Genomic DNA, 21,589 nt, shown 5'->3' with positions numbered 1-21,589 from the left:
GGTGAGTAATTCACAATGTATATCTTTGGCACTACAATTCAAGGTTAGCGCTGCAAAATCAGTTGTAACCCTGCTCTGGAGTAAGGCTTCATAAGATTTACTCTAAGTAAGGCTTTTTCCCTTTCAAAATTGTAAGCGTGTGACCTTGCAGGTTAATGTGTTAACACAGGTTAAAGGTGCACTCATTCATTTTTCATTCATTAAAAAAGTGATCATGAGCACTCACATTAAAATGAAGACTCCAGTCATATCAGTAACCTTATAAAAGCTGTTTTATTCTACATGGAGAGGGTCCACACATGGGGGCTGCCATTTTAGAATCACATGACCAGCTGCCTAATACTCGCATAATCTCAGTAACCATCCTGTTATTTGACACTTTCACTCATTAATTAAAGTAATCATGACTGACTGTGAATAATACATATCTACAGTGATATCTGAAACTGAAAACTACTGATTTGAAATGATGCTGCAACCAAACCACTAGATGTCAGTGTGAGTCCAAGATGACACAAAGACAAAAGTTCCTGAGTGCAACATTATTCCAGGGTTAAACATGACCTTAAACCAGGGTTAAAAACACTGCTAACCCCCAACCCCAATAATTTCTCCCAGGCTGATTGGCTGAAAAATGCCCAAAATCCTCTAAAACCTGGCAATAGCTAACCAGCTTAGACTAGTTTAAGCAGTTTATTTTTCCAGTTTGTTAATCATTGGTTAGGATTCAAAAGGTCAGTGGGAAAAATAAGGGTCAAAGTTGGAAATGTTTGAACTTTGAGTGGTGCATTGCAACTCTTGATCTGCATGTAACACTGCTGGGGGTAATGCTGTAGCTTGTTGTTTTGCTTGATAGAGATCAATGCATTGGGGAGCGTTGATGTCATGTGAAAAGGCCTTAAAGCTTGAAGTGATTCATGGATGGGTGAACCACTGGATGGTCCTCAAAAATGACTTCTCTTATTCTACCCTAATACTCTTGTTAATCACACACAATCATCACTTTCCTCAATGTATCAAACCAGGAACTATGGAATATTGACCAAACCGTTAAAACAGCCCCATTACTATAGGTCTATCATGTGTAAGACTGGCCATAATGTGTGTAATTATGAATATATACAGTACATATCAACACCAAATTCCAATTGCTGCTCTGGGATAACACTGCTCATAACTTTTGGTCATTTCCACAACCCAAAATTTAAACCTTATCCCTTTATGTTTTGAAGGTGTTTTTAAAGATTTCCTGTTTCAGTGGCACACCCCAAAATAAATACTTATAACTTGGCAAAGTCAAGTGTTTGGTATCATTGTAAAGAAAACACTTCAGATTTTTTAAAGATATAGATTATGATACTGAGACTTTTTTTTTTTGCCAAAAAAGATTTTCCCCCTGTTATTTTTCTTATTTGACATTATATATCTCAGGTGTAAATAAGGTGGCTTAGAAAAATTTATTTTGTTTTGTTCCCAATCATTTCAACTGTATCTGCGGAAAATTTTGTGTTGACGCGACAAAGCAATCAAAAGTTATAACATTACAAAAATGATTTATTATAGTGTCCAAAAGGCTCTCCAAACAAATAAAAGATAATAATTGCACATAAGAACTAATTACACATGCAAACACAACAATGACTAAAGGTATGGATAGCATGCAGACATGATTTTAGTCATGAGATTTCACTGAATGTGTGATGCACAAGTCACAATTTATGATACATTTGGGTCCTTTTCTGATCTTTAGAGTATGACACTGTCCTTTTCCATTATGTAAAAAAGAAAGAAATGGAACATGAAATTAATTAAAACATCTTTTGTGTATTGCATTAGAAAGAAAGTCATAAAGTTTTAAAACAACATGAGGGAGAGTAAATTATGAAAACAAGTTTCATTTTGGGGTTAACTTTTCCTTTAAAACAGATGTATTAAATTAAGGTAGCAAAAAACCCCAAAAGAAAACATTTAAATTACATCCATTTCCACATTTATTTCAATAAGCAACCGCCTCTCAATCAAACTCGAAATCAGCCAGAACTGAGATTACTTTTGTGAGAATAAATTATTTGAATTTGTGAAGAAGGCTCACTCCACTGGATTTTATCTCAACTCCATAGAGAGCACAAGGGAGGGATCTTGTAGGAATGGTTTGTCGTTCTTATCCTGTTCACTTAACAAATGTCATTGAGGACCGCATATAATTATTGCATATGCCATTTTCAAGCAGTTCAACCATTTAAATGTCATTTTTCTGCTTTACGAATGAATGGAAAGTGGCTATGACTTGTTCAAGTGTGCTGTCATGCCAATAAAATAAAAAAACAAATTACGCAATAATGCTTCCTCTAGCCTGGAGTGATGTCAATACTTGATTGTGATAGTCTGTGTACAGTATATACCAATATAATATCAAATGATTCATCTGGAGTGTTTTGTATGGAGTGTGAATGTTGTACAGTAAGTAGCACCTGCAGTATGAAGATCTTTTGTAAGCAACACATGGCACCGGATGGCACAAAATCTATTTTAAATGCGATTCTAAAGGTATGGAAGGCGACATACCTCCTAGACTTCATAGCTTCACCCTGTAGTTAGGCTACCATCTGCTTATACACATTGCCCTGCAGTAGTTTGGCTTGTTCTCTGTATGAAGACAGAAGTACCGTAACAATGTCTCAGGCGGTGGCTTTCCTGCCAGCAGCATGAGCAGAGAAAAGAAGGGGAACTGGTGTTGATGTGCCCAGCACAGACGTCCTGAAAGAGGATTGTGTGTCAGCACTATAATCCCCTGTCCTGACACAATTCTGTTCCGCTACAGGCCCCGCTGCAACAACCTGACAGCTAAAGCCCAAGAAAAAATTTGAATGTTTAAATGGTGTGGGATTTGACTGCTAATCACTTGACTAAAATCATGAAATAAAGACTTAACTTTGGGTCTATTCCTCACACAGCTCTGTCATATGGCTTCTGAAGACTTGGATTATAGCTCAAGAATAGAGTGGATTACTTTTGTGATAGTTATATGATGCTTTTGTGATGTTTTCAATGTTCCTTTTTTTAGGCTGCAGTATATTCTGAAAACTCCCACAAACAAAATACAAAATTACCAATTATGTAATGATTAAATGATCATTTTAACATTTTAAAGTTTAGTCTTGGTTAAATTGATATAATCATTTGAAATGATTTTAAAATGGCACCAGAAATCACACATAACAGAATAAAACCTTTATAATGTCAAAATAGGGAAATGCATCAACTCTGTTATATAGGTCGTGTGTGTGTTGGCCGCTGCCATTCTCAGAGTGTTTGAGTGTATCTGTGTATCTTTAGCGTTACGCCATCAAGCGAATGTGTTTTCTGTTATTCATACATTGTGGCAGGGCGGAGGGCGGGGCTGGGTCGTGATTCTACACACCCGGTCCTATCAGGCTAATCAGTACCTGCCACATACATTTACATTTGAGTTGGATTCGCCATCTCCCGCTTCCTCATTTCTTGAACCTTGTTGCAAAATACAATAAAATCAACCAATTAATTTCACGAATTCAATATCCATGTGTTCAATAAGGATTCGTAAAAAAAAACGATTTCTATAAAGTTGTTCAAATGTAAAATAATGTTTTAAAAGCTGTCAATATTGTACGTTTCAGTGTTTATGCAAACGCAGGTGAGTGTACATATGTTAGAACCACACTTTACTGAAGAATACAAGAAGAAAACTCATAAGATCACGTTCAAAACACAGTTTAAGAATATTATTTTTTTAATAGTGCACGATTCATCAATAAACCTTATTACAAAGAAACAAAAATGGGTTGTCTTCGTTATCTTTTATTAGAATGTAATAACTTGCCCCACCTCTGATTAGTTAATATTAATAATGACATGTTACTGTTATGGTTTTGTGTCGTCCGCACCATGTTTCGTGTCATCCGCACCATGTTTCGTGTCATCCGCACCATGTTGCGTGTCATCTGCACCGTGTTTTCGGTTTTGCCGATCACGTTCCATGTCATGTCTTCCTTGTTGCGCCGTATCATGGCTGACCCTGCACTCTGACCCCAGCTTAGCTGGGATATGTGAAAACTAATAAATTTCACTGTATATATGCAAAAAAACTGTGTGTATAATGTGTGACCACAATAAAGGATTCTTTTGGATTCTTCTTCTTCTTGTCCGCCTGTGTTTCACTGTCTTTGTGAAAACTACACTTCCCTTCTTCCCGTCGTTTCCGGCCCTGTCAGTGTGTTATTGTCCGCACCTGTCTGTCATTTTGTCATTACCGTGTCTCTTTATTTAAACCCCGTTGTTTTCCCTTCCCGTTGTCGTGCGTTGACGTTACATGTCTCCGCGTATGTCTGATTCTGACTCTCTCTGTTCGTGTTCCCTGCCAGTCTGTCTACCCGCTCGTGGTTACCCTGTTATCCGTCTGTCCGTCCGAGGTTACCCTGTTGTCTCCGCCCTCAATATTCTTCAGTATTTGGTTTGCCTTTTTTCCCATCGTGGATTTTGATTTGTTCCTGTGTTTTGTTTCTTTTATGTTAATTCAAATAAAGCCGCACTTGGATCCAAACCCCCGTCTACCTTCTCCTATTTCCACATTTCATAACAGTTACAGTATGGCTGTTTACAGTATGTTAATAATAGTTAAATAGGTAAATACTGTATATATTTACAGTATACATTAACCAATCATGCTGTAAATGTTGTTTTGTTAGTTTTGTAGTAATACCTAAAGCATTAAAGCGTTAATTTATACTACCTTACTGTAATGTGTTACCATATTAACCAATAGCCAAATACTTTTAGGTTACTTTTGTATTTATGTATTTTTATTTCATTTTTAATATAACTGTATGCTTTGCTTTTTTCTGTGTATTTTAACTTGCTTATTAGTTAAATTATTGCTTTTCATTTCTTGCTCTAAGATGTCCTTGAGTACTGTAATTATTATTGTTAAATAGCTATTTAGGTATTGTTTTAGGCTTTTGTTGTTGTAAATGCTAAAAGTCAATAGCTGTGACTCCATTCTGGTATGGAACGCCCACTTTTCAAAATGGATAAAATCAAATTCCAACCTACGTTTTTTGTTTAATATGGAAATATAACATATTATTACAGCAAAATGCTGTTTCATGTGGACTGACGATCTGTATGAGAGCTGGTAGTCTTATAAACCTAAAATTGTATCTGTCACTACAGTGTTTTTTACACCATTGGATTTATTTATAGATTTCTGTGCTACGTTACCTAAAAATCATGGAATGTGAAGCTTTAAAACTGTTTAAAAAATGTTTGGAGCAAAGAACTTTTACAATATTCAGATGTCAGTGCAATAGTGTCCCGTATCAACATACTGGTGGTGCCATTAAAGGGACGTTTATCAGAGATGGATTATGGTCCTGCGAGGCTCAGGGACAGCTGCCTCCTTGCTCTCTTTCTGCGGAGATGACAGAATGAAGAAACAGAATCTTAAAGGTCTAACTTCATGCAAAATAATGGTTGGGGTGTTTAATCGGAGAGCCTTAAAATAACATGTTAGAGTGAATAGTTTAGAACAGAAAGATACAGAATTACTTTTGTATAATATAGTTTATAGCATGTGTCTGTTGAATGCTTGATTCTGATTGGTTCACGGACGTTCTAAGGTGTGGAATTATTTTCATTAGACACACGGCTATGAATTATATCCAGGTCTTGACCGAATAATGGTTCCATATCACTTCGCCAAATTATTTCAGTTATTTCAAAGAGCCGTACAGTCTACCTCAACAAAATAACCAGTTAAAACAAAGACATTTGTTAAGTGAACAGGATAAAAACGACAAACCATTCCTATAAGATTCCTCCCTTGTGCTCTCTCTCTCTTTCGATCTTGTCTCATCCACACACACATACACACACACAGACTTGAGTCGCGACCAACAAACAGAGCCAAAGCACATCCGTGACTTTATCAATACAACAGTTTCTATATAATCCGAAACAACTTTAAGTGTCTTTGTTCTACACTCTCACACCCCGACACACGGACACACACACATACACAGAGCCGCCTTCATGTCAACGGACCACCGCGACTTAAGAAAACAGTTGTGTGGCAACAGGAAAGCTATATACAAAAATGGCGACTATGAGAAGTATAGTTAAACTTTACATCTTTGCTATTTGAAGCAATGTTTCTGCAGACGAGAGCCACAAACACAGGTAATCCAACACGCAATCTCTATTTTCTTTCTTTCATTCTCTCGCTTCTGTTCATGCGCACACACACACATGCACACATGCCACACACACATGCACACTACCTTGCAACTGTAGTAAGGACTCGAGTAAAGCAGCGGAAGCCTCCTTTGCTAGTTGTAAAGTGACATTTTTGAACTAGCAACGGAGGCTTGGGCTGTATCAAAAAAAGATACTGAATTTGTGGCGGAAGAAAGTAGTTGCACTCACTTTTTACACATTTTACAAATGAAAACCATAGCATTTCTTGAATTATATAAAATGTATATTTCAAAAATATTAAATGTATCACTCAATATTTATTTATTTATATATAAAGCACATTTAAAAACAACCATGGTTGACCAAAGTGGTGATAAAAATAAAATGAAGATAAAACAGGTCACAATAATGAAAGAGTATTGAAAGCCAAAGAGAAAAAATATGTCTTTAGAATAGACTTGAAGGTTGAAATTGAGGGGTGTGCATTATTTTTCAAGAATTCAACGGTCCATCTTCAATTATTCCTTTCATAATATTCAGGCTGGCTGGGTTCCAATCCCAGTGTAAATCTAATGCTGACCAAGACTAAAGCTGACCAAAACGAGAGACATATTTTAAGTACTTGGAAATATTGTAATATAAAAAATATAATTTTCAAAGTAACTCTTCCTCTGTGCAATACTTTCCACGTTTAAAAAGCCTTAAAGGGAAACCATATATAGCAATTTTATTATGATTTCAAGTTAAATATGAATGTTCTATTTTTGCTTTCTTTTTGAATGCACCACTACTCCAGTGTTTGTGATACATTTACTGTATTTACTGCAGTATATATTTTAGTCTGTGAATGGAATGTCTGATAACTGGCACATGGGACTCAATATTAAGCAATGGCAACTACTCATTTAAGGGGGGGGCTTTGCAGGGGACTTTATTTAAAATATTCTTTAAAAAATCAAAAAACTGGGTCATCATACCTGACCAAAACACACACAAACATACACACACACACACACTCATGCCTGTAAGGAAGCAAAGTGCAGATTTGTCATGCATAATAGATATTTAAGCAATATCATATGAGTAAGTGTGCATCATGCAGGGCTGCTGATTTAGGGCCATACAGCACAATTGCAAGTATGATATTGCATATTTACAACAGTTTCAATGAACAAGTAAATAAAAAGAATAAGGAAAAACTAAGTACTATCACAAAAAACTAAAATGTGCATGGAACTACATTCTTACGCATCGGATCAGAATACGCCGTTGCTAGTTTAAAAGATGTGCCCAATCCTCCATTACTAATTGTGTAATAATATCACTTTAGAACTAGTAATGAAAAATAGCCATCCGACCGGGGGGTATTCCTCCCTAATTCTCGGTAGCTGGTGCGCAAGAGTCATGCACTTTAGAAACTATTCTTTCCTCCACCAGGTTGAATGTTAACATTTCTCCAATGAGAAAACTCGGGTAAAAGGTAAACGTCTTGAGTTGGTGTTATTACTCAGTCTGTTGTGTATCTCAGCTGTGATAAGTCTTAATGCTGAAGCTGTAGTGTAGTAGTAATCCGAGCGATCATGGAGTGAGAGACAATGACGATTACTTCAAAGAAACCGCTCTCGGATGCTGACAATCAGCGCTGACTCAATACACGTCAACTCAACTTCAGCCAATTGACAGAAGATCAGACACAGCCGGAAATTCAATGGAGGATATATCGCAAAGGCTTAATCCCGCCTTAAAGCCGCTGTCACATTTACCTTTGCACATTGAAATTCTGCGAGTGAAATATAGTCATTTCAATGGAAATTTGATGTGGAGTTTAAGTTTGGTGATCTTTGACATTCACCATGTTGACAAATAGGAAGTTGTTTGGTTTGGCAGTGACCTCTGTGTGGGAGGTGCTTCATACACTGAATATTCACAATGGACAAGGATATTATTTTAGCGGTGAGTTTCTTTTTAACATCAGTCTTCCAATAAAAATAACATCAGTTCAGCAATAAAAAGAGGCTGCTTGGCAATTTGTATTTTTTTGCTGGTTTCGTGCATTCAATGTCCGGCCGTGGAATTTTGCTGTGCAAAGGAAAATGTTACAGCATCTTAATACAAAGAAATTCAGATGGCAAAATCAAGGCCAAAATTGTACATTGTGTGCCATATTCTTTGTTATCCCCACAATTCTGAAAGAATCTGCTGTGTAATTGTCCCTTTAAATGTTCACTTTGTGGCTTTTATAGCTGGTTTAACTCCACTACAGTCTCCATGCATGCAAACACACATGCTGTTGCTGCAGGATTCTATTACTGGGATAGATTACATGTGTGAGCCACTAATGGTTATGACTTCTACATGACATTGCTCTTGAGTGGGGGTAAGTCCAGACACTGCTGATTTTGTCACACAGATGAGATGTTCTGATTAAAATGGACTTATCACAATCTGAATGGGCTTTATTGCTGTGTATGTTTACACATACAAGGATTTTGAATTTGTGACAGAAGCTTCCAGTGCACAAACAATAAAACAAGACAGAAATAATACAAATAGAATAACGAATAAAAATACATGAATAGAATATAACGTTTATATAAAAATACACAATAAAACACAAAAATGTACAAATACAATCTGTTATATACAGAGAGTGCAAGGCAATGTAATGCGCAGAAGAGGTAGGATATGTTAAATAAATATAATTGACTATATATTGAGAGTTGTCACATAGGTTCTCTTCTAGAGGCTTACACAGACTCTAGTTGCTTTCACATATACAGCCCATTCTGTACATTTAAAGATTACAAATGTAACATTTTCTCTCTAATGGCTAGACTTTAAAAAAGGAATAATAAAAAAGAGTGAACTGTCATTGCAACATAAGCAAATTTTATGCAAAAATAGGACCCGTTGTCAAAATGCTGGCAAATCAGCTCTGCCAATATGCTGCCATAAGTAGTTGTAACGTTACCGGAAAAGTTCTGTACTGATACTATTTGTGAACAAAGCCATAAGATTAATGGTTAATAGTTACAGTTAATAGCGTGAAGTTGCTTCCACAAACTGGCTGCTTCAGCACTGAATACATGTCAAATAGCTCTCTACGACTGCTCATATGTTCTTATCCAAACTTTCTACCCAGAGCAGTCCATGCCTCTGTGAATGGCTGCTTCTCTGGCTTCATTCTGTCTGATCCCTAGTACAGCTTCATTTGAACGCAAGGGAAACAAAGATTAACTATTTAATTAAATCACCATTCCAACTCTCCACATCATTTCAGTCTGGTTCTCCCACACAGGTGATTCCTGTTAACCTCATTACCTCGCAGCTCGTTTAGGGCGTGATCCATTCAGCAATTCTATTTGTCAACTTCTAACATGAATATCACGATTACTCTGCCCTTATATGCACGATTTATCCCATTTGGAACAAAGAGGCATGGTCCGCTCTGGGTAGACAGTTTGGATAAGAACATATGAGCAGTCGAAGAGAGCTGTTTGACATGTATACAGAGCCGAAGCAGCCAGATCCAAGATGACGGAGCGGTAGCACGCAGCGGCCGCTCCGGATCCAAAATGGTGCTATTTTTGTTGCTATTTTTGTTTCTTAGCCAGACTTTTACGGCACATGGACATCGGAGCAACAGGTGTTCATGTTTACCATCACCAGACACTGCTCAAATACAAGATGCATGCAACAAACAAGTTGCATAATGATCTGCAGGAGAAGCTACGTGACCGGGGGAGGGGATGTCGTAAGTGGTGTGCGAGGAAGCGGAAGTGCGGCAAGAGGGTGGGGGTCCATGCTAGGCTAAAAACAAACCCAAGCCGGCCAGCTCTCCCGTCTAACCTGCTCTCAAATGTTTGCTCCCTGGACAATAAACTGGACTACATCTGACTCCAGCAGACTACGCAGTGTGTGTTTAGAGACTGCTGCGTCTTTGTTTTCACGGAGACGTGGCTCAGCGACAGAGTTCCGGACGCCGCCATTCAGCTAGATGGGATCACCTCGTTTCGTGCCGACAGAAATGCAGCTCTGTGCAGTAAGACTCGTGGTGGTGGCTTGTGTGTTTACATCAACATGGAATGGTGCAAGAACTCTATGCTAGTCTCTAGCTACTGCTCATTGCGGGTGGCTCATTGCTTTTTATTTACCATATCATTATAACCGGAGTTTACATTCCCCCCAGTGCTTATGCTAAGGAAGCGCTCTGTGAACTGTATGGGGCTATTAGTGAACTGCAGAATGCTCACCCTGACGGACTGTTTATTGTCGTCGGGAGATTTCAACCATGCGAATCTCAAGACAGTGCTCCCTAAATTCCATCAGTATGTGGACTTTGCAATGAGAGGGGTGAACATGCTAGATCTTGTTTACACAAAAATCCCAGGCGCATACAGGGCGGGCCCACCTCGGCTACTCAGACCACATCTCTGTTATGCTAATCCCAGCATACAGACCGCTCATCAGGTGCACAAAACCGCTCAGAAAGCAGGTGAAAACCTGGCCAGCAGGTTCCATCTCTGCTCTTCAATACTGTTTTGAGTATACTGACTACCACATGTTCAGGGAGGCTGCAACATATGGCGACCCTACCAACTTGGAAGAATACACAGCATCAGTGTATTCCCACATGCTCCAACAGCATCAGTGTATAACCACATGCTCCAACCAGAAGCCGTGGATGACTGCGAAGATGCCTGCGCTGCTGAGGACCCAAGACTCCGCCTTCAGAGCAGGCGACATGGCGGCCCTAAGTACAGCAAGGGCCAAACTGTCCTGGGCCATCAGAGAGGCAACGCCATCGTTCCAACATGCTTGAAGGCCACAAACATCATCCCCATGCCAAAGAAGTCTTCAGTACCCTGCCTCAACAACTACCGTGCCATAGCACTCACACCCCGAGTGGCTCATCATGAGGCACATTAAGACCCAGGTTTCAAGACTCAGTTTGCATATCGTCCCAACCATTCAACAGATGACACCATCGCCACCACCCTCCATCTGGCCCTCACCCATCTAGATAAAAAGGACTCATACCTTCGAATGCTGTTCATAGACTTCAGCTCAGCATTCAACACAATCATTCCTCAGCACTTGATTGGAAAGCTGAACCTGCTGGGCCTGGACACCTCCCTCTGCAACTGGATCCTGGACTTCCTGACTGGGAGACCTCAGTCAGTCCGGATCGGGAACAGCATCTCCTCCACCACCACACTGACCACTGGGGCCCCCCAGTCCACTGCTGTTCACTCTGCTGACTCACAACTGTGCAGCAATGCACAGCTCGAACCACATCATCAAGTTTGCCGATGACACGACCGTGGTGGGTCTCATAAGCAAGAATGATGAGTCAGCATACAGAGAGGTGGTGCAGCGGCTAACGGACTGGTGTAGAGCCAACAACCCATCACTGAATGTGAACAAAACAAAAGAGATGGTTGTTGACTTCAGGAGAGCACAGAGTTACCACTCTCCGCTGAACATCGATGGCTCCTCTGTGGAGATCGTCAAGAGTACCAAATTCCTTTGTGTTCACCTGGCTGGAGAACCTCACCTTGTCACTCAACACCAGCTCTACTACCAAGAAAGCCAAGCATATCTACTTTCTTCAAAGGCTGAGAAAAGAACATCTCCCACTCCCCATCCTCGCTATATTCTATAGAGGGACTGTTGAGAGCATCCTGAGCAGCTGCATCACTGCCTGGTTTGGGACTTGCACCGTTTCGACTGCAAAGCCCTGCAGAGGATAGTGAGGACAGCTAAGATCATCAGGGTCTTTCTTCCCTCCATCAAAGCCACACTAAACTCTGCATCTGCAAAGCAACCAGCATTGTGGATGACACACCCCTCAAACAAACTTCTTCACACTCCTACCGTCTGGCAGGAGGCACCGAAGCATTCGGGCCCTCACAAACAGACTGTGTAATAGCTTCTTCCTCCAAGCCATCAGACTCCTCAATACTCAGAGACTGGACTGACACACACACACACACACACACACACACACACACACACACACACACACACACACACACACACACACACACACACACACCTGTACACCTTACAACTTTTGCACATGTCCAGAGTAGCATTTAATTCATTGTCACTTTATACCTGGCTACTCCCTCAATAACTGCTATGTCCATAGAACACTATTTCATAGTATGTTATGTTTACATTTGGCATTTTTAGAAAGTGTCATCTTTTTGCCCAACTCTATTACAAATGTGTACTGGTCGGCAATGCACTGTCTCTCACTGTGCCTATTGTCCTGTTCCTTTTAGTAATTATTGTACTGTCCCATACTTTTTGCATACGTTGCACATACACTTTAAGTAGGAATGTTATTTAGTCTGTGTAGTCTCATGTGGTTCTGTGTTTGTCCTATGTTGTTTTATGTAGCACCATGGTCCTGGAGGAACGTTGTCTCATTTCACTATGTACTGTACTAACTGTATATGGTTGAGCGACAATAAAAACCACTTGACTTGACTAGACTTCGAGGTCAGGTCAAGCATCGAGCCTCAAGCCCTTCACCCAGGACAGCAAGCCAAAAATATTTTACACTATCCACTAAGCAGGATTACGTTAACTTGCGAACTACTGAAATTATCACATGGGATATTGACATGTTGCCTCAGAATGTTCATGTACACTGCAGTTGACCCCATTCAGTGAATTACTGACAAGCAGCATCCCACATCAAGATATTTTTGCATCAGTTCCATTGTGTTCAACTTTCCATTTGGAGCTACAAATAATGCATAGCGTGAGCAGCCTCAGAGACATGGTTTCTGGTCCCATGGAATCAAGTTATCGTGCTCACATAAACAATGGTGAGCGTGATTCAGAGGTTGCAACTTGGCTCTAAAATTACACTTACTCAACTGATGGTTAGGTTTAGGTTTAGGTTTAGGGTTGGGGTTTGGTTGTAGAGTTAATAAAATATGCATTACTGTTTACTGTATTACATAATTTACAACTAAAAATTAAAATCACTTTTGGCACAATTTTGCCAGCATAATTTACATTGAGATCAGCCTGGGAGAAATTAATTGACAGATTACAGGAACAGTATTTAAACAACATTGTGGTTGTATGTGCTCTTTTTTTAATTTTTTCGATTGGACAGAATTTTTCATTTAAAACTGCATGTAACCAGCAAATTTGAAAACTCTTCTTTTAGTGCAATAGTTTATTTGATGGACCTTCGATGCATCTTTGAGTTTGGCTTTCAAGTCATTATTCATAACTGTTTGTGTCCATTTCACCAAAGTAAGTTAACTGCCATTTCATTCTTCTCCAATTATGATATGTTTATTTCAATTTATATATCCTTAAAATATGTAAATTCTCCATAAAGAAGCCTAAATAAATGTGAATGAATGAAATCACTCACTCATGTAAAACCGGCTTTATACGCTACTAGATAGTTTCTAATTAGAATGCTTGATCTGTCTGCACATGACATATTTAATTTGTAATTATTGGTTATTGTGTATTTTATGTAATTACATGATATGCAAACCTATAACGCTTATGTTATCCGTAAAAACTTTCAATCTTTATTTTTTGCATATTTTTTATAATAATTATTATATAATAATTATTATTATAATAATAAAATCGTGTTCTAATCAAATTGTGACCAAATTTCAGATTTCACGATGCATCGTAATCATTAGGTAAAGAATTGTAATGGAATCAAATCACTGTCAGTAAAATTTGTACACCCAAAATCAGGATAAGCATTTACACCTCTGCAATGTAGTCGCATGTGTATTTGGTTTAAGGATCATAAAATATTTAGGACCCTTTTTACACCTGAATTTATATCAGCTGAAAATTGGGCCGTAGAGTAAGAAAATGTCTAGGTTACGGATGTAACCTCCCTTCCCTGATGGAGGGAACGAGACGTTGTGTCAGAGAAGGGACACTAGGGGTCTCTCTTGAGCGCCGAATATGCCTCTGATCCATTGAAAAAAGGCCAATGAGAAGTTGGCAGTCAGTATTTGCATACCCCGCCCCCGGACATACGGGTATAAAGGCGAGGCAAATACTAGAGTTCATTCAGGATTTTTCTGAGGAGCCGGAAATGGTTCTGGCCACTACAGCGGTTCGACTCAGCGACGTGGCCGGGAAGACACAACGTCTCGTTCCCTCCATCAGGGAACGGATGTTACATCCGTAACCTAGACGTTCCCCATCTATCGCTCTCTCCACGTTGTGTCGGAGAAGCGACACTAGGGGTCCAATTTAAATCCGCCATGCGCTGAGCCGTGTACGTGTTCTGCTGACACAGGAGCGGGCAGGTATTTGTTACGTGCCATACGACCAGCTGTGTCAGACTGCACGTACCCTTCCCCAATGCCCCAGAAAAGTCGTCGGAATCCTTATGGTTACCCTAGGCAGGGGAACAAGGCGACGCTTGCCAACCTGGGAACGGGCCAAGCCTGGCTGGGACTCTTTTCTCTCTGTTTCTCGCATAGAGCAATAGACAGCCGGGGCCCTTACACGCACTGAGGGAAGGGGGTCTTGCCCAATTCCCATTCTTCCAGGGGGGAAAAGACCCTGCGGAGACCATCCCTGCCCAACTGGGGAGGTACGGTGGTGAATACATCACATGTGTTTTTAGGCGACACATGGAAGTGGTGCGGTGGCAGATCCAGCCTCAGTGAGGGTGGAGTTGCTACACACGGCAACCGGGGGGCAGCCAAAACTTACCCAAGGAAAACGCGGGTCTGCTCGTAAGGGGACCGTATCGCGAAAAATACACACAGGGGGAGTTCGCGTAGGAGTCCCTACTCTGTGGAGCACCTATTCCAGTACAGGGTAGATCTGAGTACCCGCAGTGGATTGGATCGGCAAGTTCCTCCGCCGAACTGCGGACCCATGAGGGCTACGGAGGAATCGACCAGGGATTCGCGTTGAGTGGAGTCTCCTGGGAAAAAAAGATGCACTGTTTTACCTCAAGTGAGAGAAAGGGCATATATGCAAGCCATTCACCTGGCCAGCCCATCAGCGTGTTACCGAGTTCTACTGGCTCAGACCTGAGAAAACACGGGATGAAACTGACTCAACCCTGAGATTGTAGTATCTCGCAAAGGTGTTGGGTGTCGCCCAACCCGCTGCTCTACAAATGTCTTCCAGGGATGTACCCTTGGCCAGTGCCCACGAGGACGCAACACTCCTTGTCGAGTAAGCTGGGTCTGCCTCCTCCTGGGGCAGCGCTTGCAGGTTCACTGCCTGGTCTCTGAAGGGCGTGGTAGGAACCTTGGGCACATAGCCCGGTCGCAGTCTTAGGATCACATGAGTGTCTGCCGGACCGAACTCCAGGAAAGTGTCGCTGACAGAGAACGCTTGCAGGTCCCCGACCCTCTTGATGGAGGCGAGTGCGATCAGCAGGGCAGTCTTAAGAGAGAGGGCCCTGAGTCCAACTGATTCTAGCAGCTCGAAGGGAGGTCTCTGGAGGCCCGCGAGGACTACCGAGAGGTTCCCGGAGGGGAACAGACTTGGCCCGGGAGGGATTTAACCTCCGGGCACCTCTTAGGAACCTGATGATTAAGTCGTGCTTACCAAGGGACTTGCCGTCTACTGCGTTGTGGTGAGCCGCGATAGCAGCGACATACACCTTTAGGGTGGAAGGGGCCAGCCTCCCCTCCAGCCTCTCTTGCAGGAATAAGAGCACCGTCCTAACTGCGCACCTCTGTGGGTCTTCTGCCCTGGAAGAACACCAATCTGCAAACAAGCGCCACTTCTGGGCGTAAAGCTGCTTGGTAGAAGGGGCTCTGGCTTGGTTGATCGTGTCTATGACGGTAGGTGGTAGACCAGCTAGATCTTCCATGTCCTGTCCAGGGACCAGACATGGAGTTTCCAAAGGTTTGGATGCGGGTGCCAGAGCTTGCCCTGCCCCTGAGCACAAGGTCTGAGAACCAGGTCCTGTTGGGCCAGTAGGGAGCCACTAATGTGACTTGTTCCTCGTCCTCCCTGACCTTGCACCTCTCTCGGGAGGCAAGCAGGTCTACCTGGGCTCTGCCGAACCGTTCCCAAATCAGCTGGACCGACTGGGGGTGGAGCCTGGGTAAGCTTTGTCGTGACAGTGCGTCCGCTACCACATTGAGCTTGCCGGGAATGTGAGTGGTACGCAGTGACCTGAGTCTGGCTCCAAAGGAGGAGACGACGGGCGAGTTGTGACATGTGGCGAGAGTGTACGCCGCCTTGGCGATTTATGTACGCTACCGCAGTGGTGCTGTCTGACCTAATTAGGACGTGTTTGTCTCGAATTAACGGGAGAAACTGCCGCAGGGCAAAGATGACAGTCAACAACTCAAGGCAATTGATATGCCAGCGCAGCGGGGCCCCTCTCCAACGGCCTGCGGCTGCGTGCCATTTGCACACGGCGCCCCAACCCAATCTGGAGGCGTCAGTAGTGACCAGGACGCGTCGGGACACCTGCTGCAGGGGCACTCCTGCCTGTAGAAGTCTGAAGCCAGTGCTGAATCGGTCTCATATGCATCAACCCCAGCGGCATGGTCGCGGCGGGATGCTATATGCCCCAGGAGCCTCTGGAAGAGTTTTAGAGGGACCGTAGTGCCTGCCCTGAATTTGGCGAGGCATTTCAGCACCGACTGCACAAGCTCGTTGGTGAGATGTGTGGATATTGAGACTGAGTATAACTCCATGCCAAGAAAGGAGATGCTCTGGACCGGGGTGAGCTTGCTCTTTTCTCGGTTGACCTGAAGCCCCAAACGGCTGAGGTACCTGAGCACCTGGACTCTGTGAGCGCATAGTAACTCTCGGGAGTGGGCTAGTATGAGCCAGTCATCGAGGTAATTGAGTATGCGGATGCCGGCTTCTCGGAGCAGGGCAAGAGCTGCCTATGCGACTTTCGTGAAGACGCGAGGGGACAGAGACATGCCGAAGGGGAGGACTTTGTACTGAAACGCCTGGCCGTCGAACGCGAACCGTAGAAATAGTCGGTGTCGTTGCAAAATTGAGAAATGGAAGTACGCGTCCTTCAGGTCTACCACTGCGAACCAATCTAGGTGCTGGATGCTTTTCAAGATACACTTTTGCGTGAGCATTTTAAATGGGAGTTTGAGCAGCGCTCGATTGAAAACTCGCAGGTCCAGGATTGGTCGTAAGCCGCCGCCTTTCTTGGGTACAATGAAGTAAGGGCTGTAGAAACCCTTCTTCATTTCGGTTGGAGGGACAGGCTCTATCGCGGCTTTGAGTAAAAGAGTAGTGATCTCCGTGCGCAGGAATTTGGCATGTTGGCCGTGCACTGCGGTAAAGCAGACGCATGTGAAGGGGGGCGGGGGCCTGGCAAACTGAATTGCGTAACCGAGTCGGATGGTGCGAGACGGGTTGGGAAGTGAAAGCCACGCATCCAATCTCCGTGCTAGGGGCACCAAAGGGACGGTTATTTTTGATGGTTATTTTAGGCGCGGACGCGTCCTGAGGCTCTGGTGCTGAGAAAAGTCTCAAAGCACTTACCTTGCTCCGGACATCCGGCAGTGGACGGGTTGGTGACTGGGGAGGAGGTCCTGTAGTGGCGTCCTCTGGACTCGTCAGAACCGGCCGGCCGGGGAACAGTCGTGGGGCTGAAGGCTGGCCTGGGGCCGCGTCCAGCATGCTGGGACTGTTGAGATCTGGGGGCAGAGTGCCGTGAGAACGGCATTTGCGGGCCAGATGACCCAGAGACAAAGGAAATAGCTCTTTTATTGAGAATTTGGGTACCACTGCCCCGGTTAAGGGGAGCGGCAAAAGAAAAGTTAAAGGAAAATTCTCCTCCCGGCCCTCCACCGGGGGACGGAGTGGTCTTACCATCTCCGGAGCTAACGTCTTGGGCTCTGGGTCGTCCGTCTCAGGAGTGCCTGGGAGCCTTCCGGGTCCTCGAGGGGGTCCGTGAGACGGGGGGCGTCTGCTTCCTGCGGAGCACTCGAAGCGTGGGCTGAGAGCTGGGCCCAGGTTGAGGCTGAGCAGCTTGTTGTTTCCTCGCAGGGGGACGCCCTCGGCGAGCAGACGGGGCAGGGCCCGGGGCGGCAGGTTTGCAGCGGGGCAGGATATGAGATATCGCCTCCATCTGTTTCTTCACCGCGGAGAACTGCTGGGTGAAGTCCTCGACGGTGTCGCCGAAGAGACCAAACTGGGAGACTGGGGCGTCGAGAAAGCGAAGCTTGTCGGTCTCACACATCTCGACCAGGTTCAGCCATAGGTGTCGTTCCTGGACCACGAGGGTGGCCATCACCTGCCCGAGTGACTGCGCTGTGACCTTCGTGGCTCTGAGGGCGAGGTCGGTCGCTGAGCGCAGTTCCTGCAGCACATCGGGTTCAGGGCTACCCAAGTGCAGTTCTTTGAGCGCCTTGGCCTGGTGGACTTGCAGGAGGGCCATGGCGTGCAGGGCGGAAGCGGCAGTTCCGGCGGCGCTGTAGGCCTTCGCTGTCAGCGAGGATGTTGTCCTACAGGCCTTGGAAGGGAGTACAGGGCGACCGCGCCAGGTGGTAAGGTTTCAGGGGCATAGATGGAGCGCAACAGCCCTATCCACCGGGGGGATCGTCGTGTACCCGTGGGCCGCTCCGCCGTCGAGGCTAGCAAGAGCGGATGAGCGTGTAGCTTTGTGATGTCGTGTGGTGAACGGTGCCCTCCACAGCGACGTCAGCTCATCGTGCACTTCCGGGAAAAACAGGACTGGGGGGGCACGGCTGTGACCGGCGTCGGGACCCCAGGAACCAGTCATCCAACCGCGATGGCTGTGGGGAGGACGGGGGATTCCAGTCCAAGCCCACGCTGGCGGCGGCCCGGGAAAGCATGTCGGACATCTGAGCGTCAGCCTCGGCTTGGGCGTGCTGGCCCGAAGGCGGCAGCCCAAGGGAGTCATCCGCGTCAGACACCGCGCTCTCCGATGCAGCGGCGAGCTCATCCACCTCTACTGTAGCTCTAGAGGATAGGCAAGCTGGCTGTGAGGCGAGCTGCTGTTGCCTCGAGCACGGACGGGAGTCAACGAGCGTGCCGGGGGACGGGTGGTCCGAGGGGGGGTACCCGACGGAGCCGCACCGGCTGCCATCCCCGAATCGCTTCCAGCGCCACTCGCACCGTTCTCAAGAAGGAGCAATGCGAGGGGCGGCTGGAGTGGCTTGCTTACGGTTGTAAGTGAGCCGCGACCGCAACGTTGTCATGGTCATGAGAGAACATGAACCATCCACAAACGCAGCCTCGGTGTGATCGCTGCCCAGACACACGAGACAACGCCTGTGGCCGTCTGAAGCGGAGAGCACTCTACCGCATCCAGGAACTACACAGGGGCGGAAAGGCATCTTTACAAAGACGCGTCCTGAAAAGGACGTTCAACGCCGCTGTGTATTTGCTCTTTTAGAGAAAATTACTCTTTTAAAAAAATCACTCTTTTAAAGAAAATCACTCTTTTTTTAAAAACTCGTCTTGAGTTTTTGATACTGCGCTGTTGAAGCGCCCAGGGGCAATATGCACTGCCGTGCAAGGAGAAGAATCGCCGCTGTAATGCGCCCTCAATCCAACAGCATGCAGTAGCGTCAGAGGAATACAGGAACGGGTGTGTTTCACTGCGAACAGCATGCACAACCATCGGCTCCGAAGAAAATTTCTGAATGAACTCTAGTATTTGCCTCCCCTTTATACCCCTATGTCTGGGGGCGGGGTATGCAAATACTGACTGCCAACTTCTCATTGGCCTTTTTTCAATGGATCAGAGGCATATTCGGCGCTCAAGAGAGACCCCTAGTGTCGCTTCTCCGACACAACGTGGAGAGAGCGACAGACGGGGAACGCACATTAACGGTGAATATGCAGCTGTGCATGCGCAGACGTCTCTCAGTTCTTCAGTAATAGAAGAAGCCCTTTTCTCACTTGATGAAAACACAAGAGTTTACCCCAGCGAAATAGCGATTTTTCCTAACAATTTTGATGTGCTTTTCCAGTTACAGGAACCATTAACTTAGCAGCGAGTCCTGACATTCAAGGGATTATCAGCCTCCTGTTGGCAGATGGTAATGTGTGCTCTGTCTCTCACCTACTGGTCAGAGATTATGTCAAATAAATTTACACAGAAAAATCGGCTTAAGCAGACCTGAATCCACTGTGGTGTTGCTGCTGATTTACAAAAATGTCTCAATTACAAACCCATGTGTGGTGCACTAATCAGTGACAACAAGTTTTATCCCACTGCAGTGCATCATAATGTGGTAGTTAACTACACGCTTGAGCGACACAACAGTGGGAATGATTGATGCTGGGACGCATTAGCAAGGAATTTTGAATCAATGACTGATGGATTTTAAACTTCTTCCAGGTTGAAAAACCTTTGTCAGTTTTTTTCTGCGGCAACAAACAGCAATTCAAAGCATCTATGCGAAGTCTGCATGATGCAGCAATATCAATCAGATGATACAGAAAATCACTGGCATTTTCGTTCACTGTCATCCCGGGGGAAATATATGACATGTTAGGGTAAAATCAATCCTGAAAACAGTGCTTTGGCATTGCAATGCCATCAAGACTGACTGTGAGGTAATAATGCAATTTCAGCAGAAAGATTGGGACTGACACGGACGCATGCTTGCAGGCGCCACATCAACAATTCTGCAGTTTTTGAAATAACACAGTGTCCTCACATAACTTTCAAATTATGGATGTTTCAGAAACTTATCGACTACACTGCACAAAATATATTCTTACAGTTTTGTCTAAAAAAACGTCCAAATATGGATAAAACAAGATTAATTTATTTGAGAAGCAAAGTGACCCACACAGAAATCTGATCAATGGAAATGTACGCAAAACACATACATGAAAAATACTGTATGTCCATATATAGTTTAAAATGGTATAAAAAAAGTCACATACTTCAGATTTTATGCTTTAAACATGAAAAAAAATTATTTGCCTATGGGGTAAGAACAATAAATGTACCCTTTAAGATATTTTTTTTTACCCCATTAGCAACATTTTGTTTTAAGCTTAAACTTGACTATTTTACGAGCTAAATTTTGTTTAGTTTTAGATTTAGCTAAAAACAAGACTTAATATCTTATAACATTTTGCTTCTTAAGTATCTTGTTTTAAGGATTTGTCTATATTTTACTGGAAAACAAGACTAAAATACCAAGATTACATTACTATAATTAAATTTAAATATACAATTTTTATTATTATTATTCAATGGATGTAATTTATTATAATTATTATAATTAAATAACTATTATCTTAAATGGTTGTAGATTATTATAATGAAATTAATTATTAAGTTAAATTATTATAATGAAATGGTTGTAAATGTTTCTGCGGGCCCTGGGAGCGGCCCCCAGACCTGGACTAA

The 21,589-nt window shown here is 43.6% G+C and overlaps 1 protein-coding gene across 3 annotated transcripts in view; it reads right to left on the bottom strand.

The window, feature by feature from the left end:
* Positions 1–21,589, bottom strand: part of LOC127641500 (potassium voltage-gated channel subfamily H member 1) — a 102,207-nt gene that overhangs the window by 66,153 nt on the left and 14,465 nt on the right. The window lies entirely within an intron of this gene.

The sequence above is a fragment of the Xyrauchen texanus genome, chromosome 50 (genome assembly GCF_025860055.1).
Source record: "Xyrauchen texanus isolate HMW12.3.18 chromosome 50, RBS_HiC_50CHRs, whole genome shotgun sequence".
In the NCBI taxonomy this organism is placed as follows: Eukaryota; Metazoa; Chordata; class Actinopteri; order Cypriniformes; family Catostomidae; genus Xyrauchen; species Xyrauchen texanus.
This window is presented reverse-complemented; position numbering and strand designations above follow the sequence as displayed.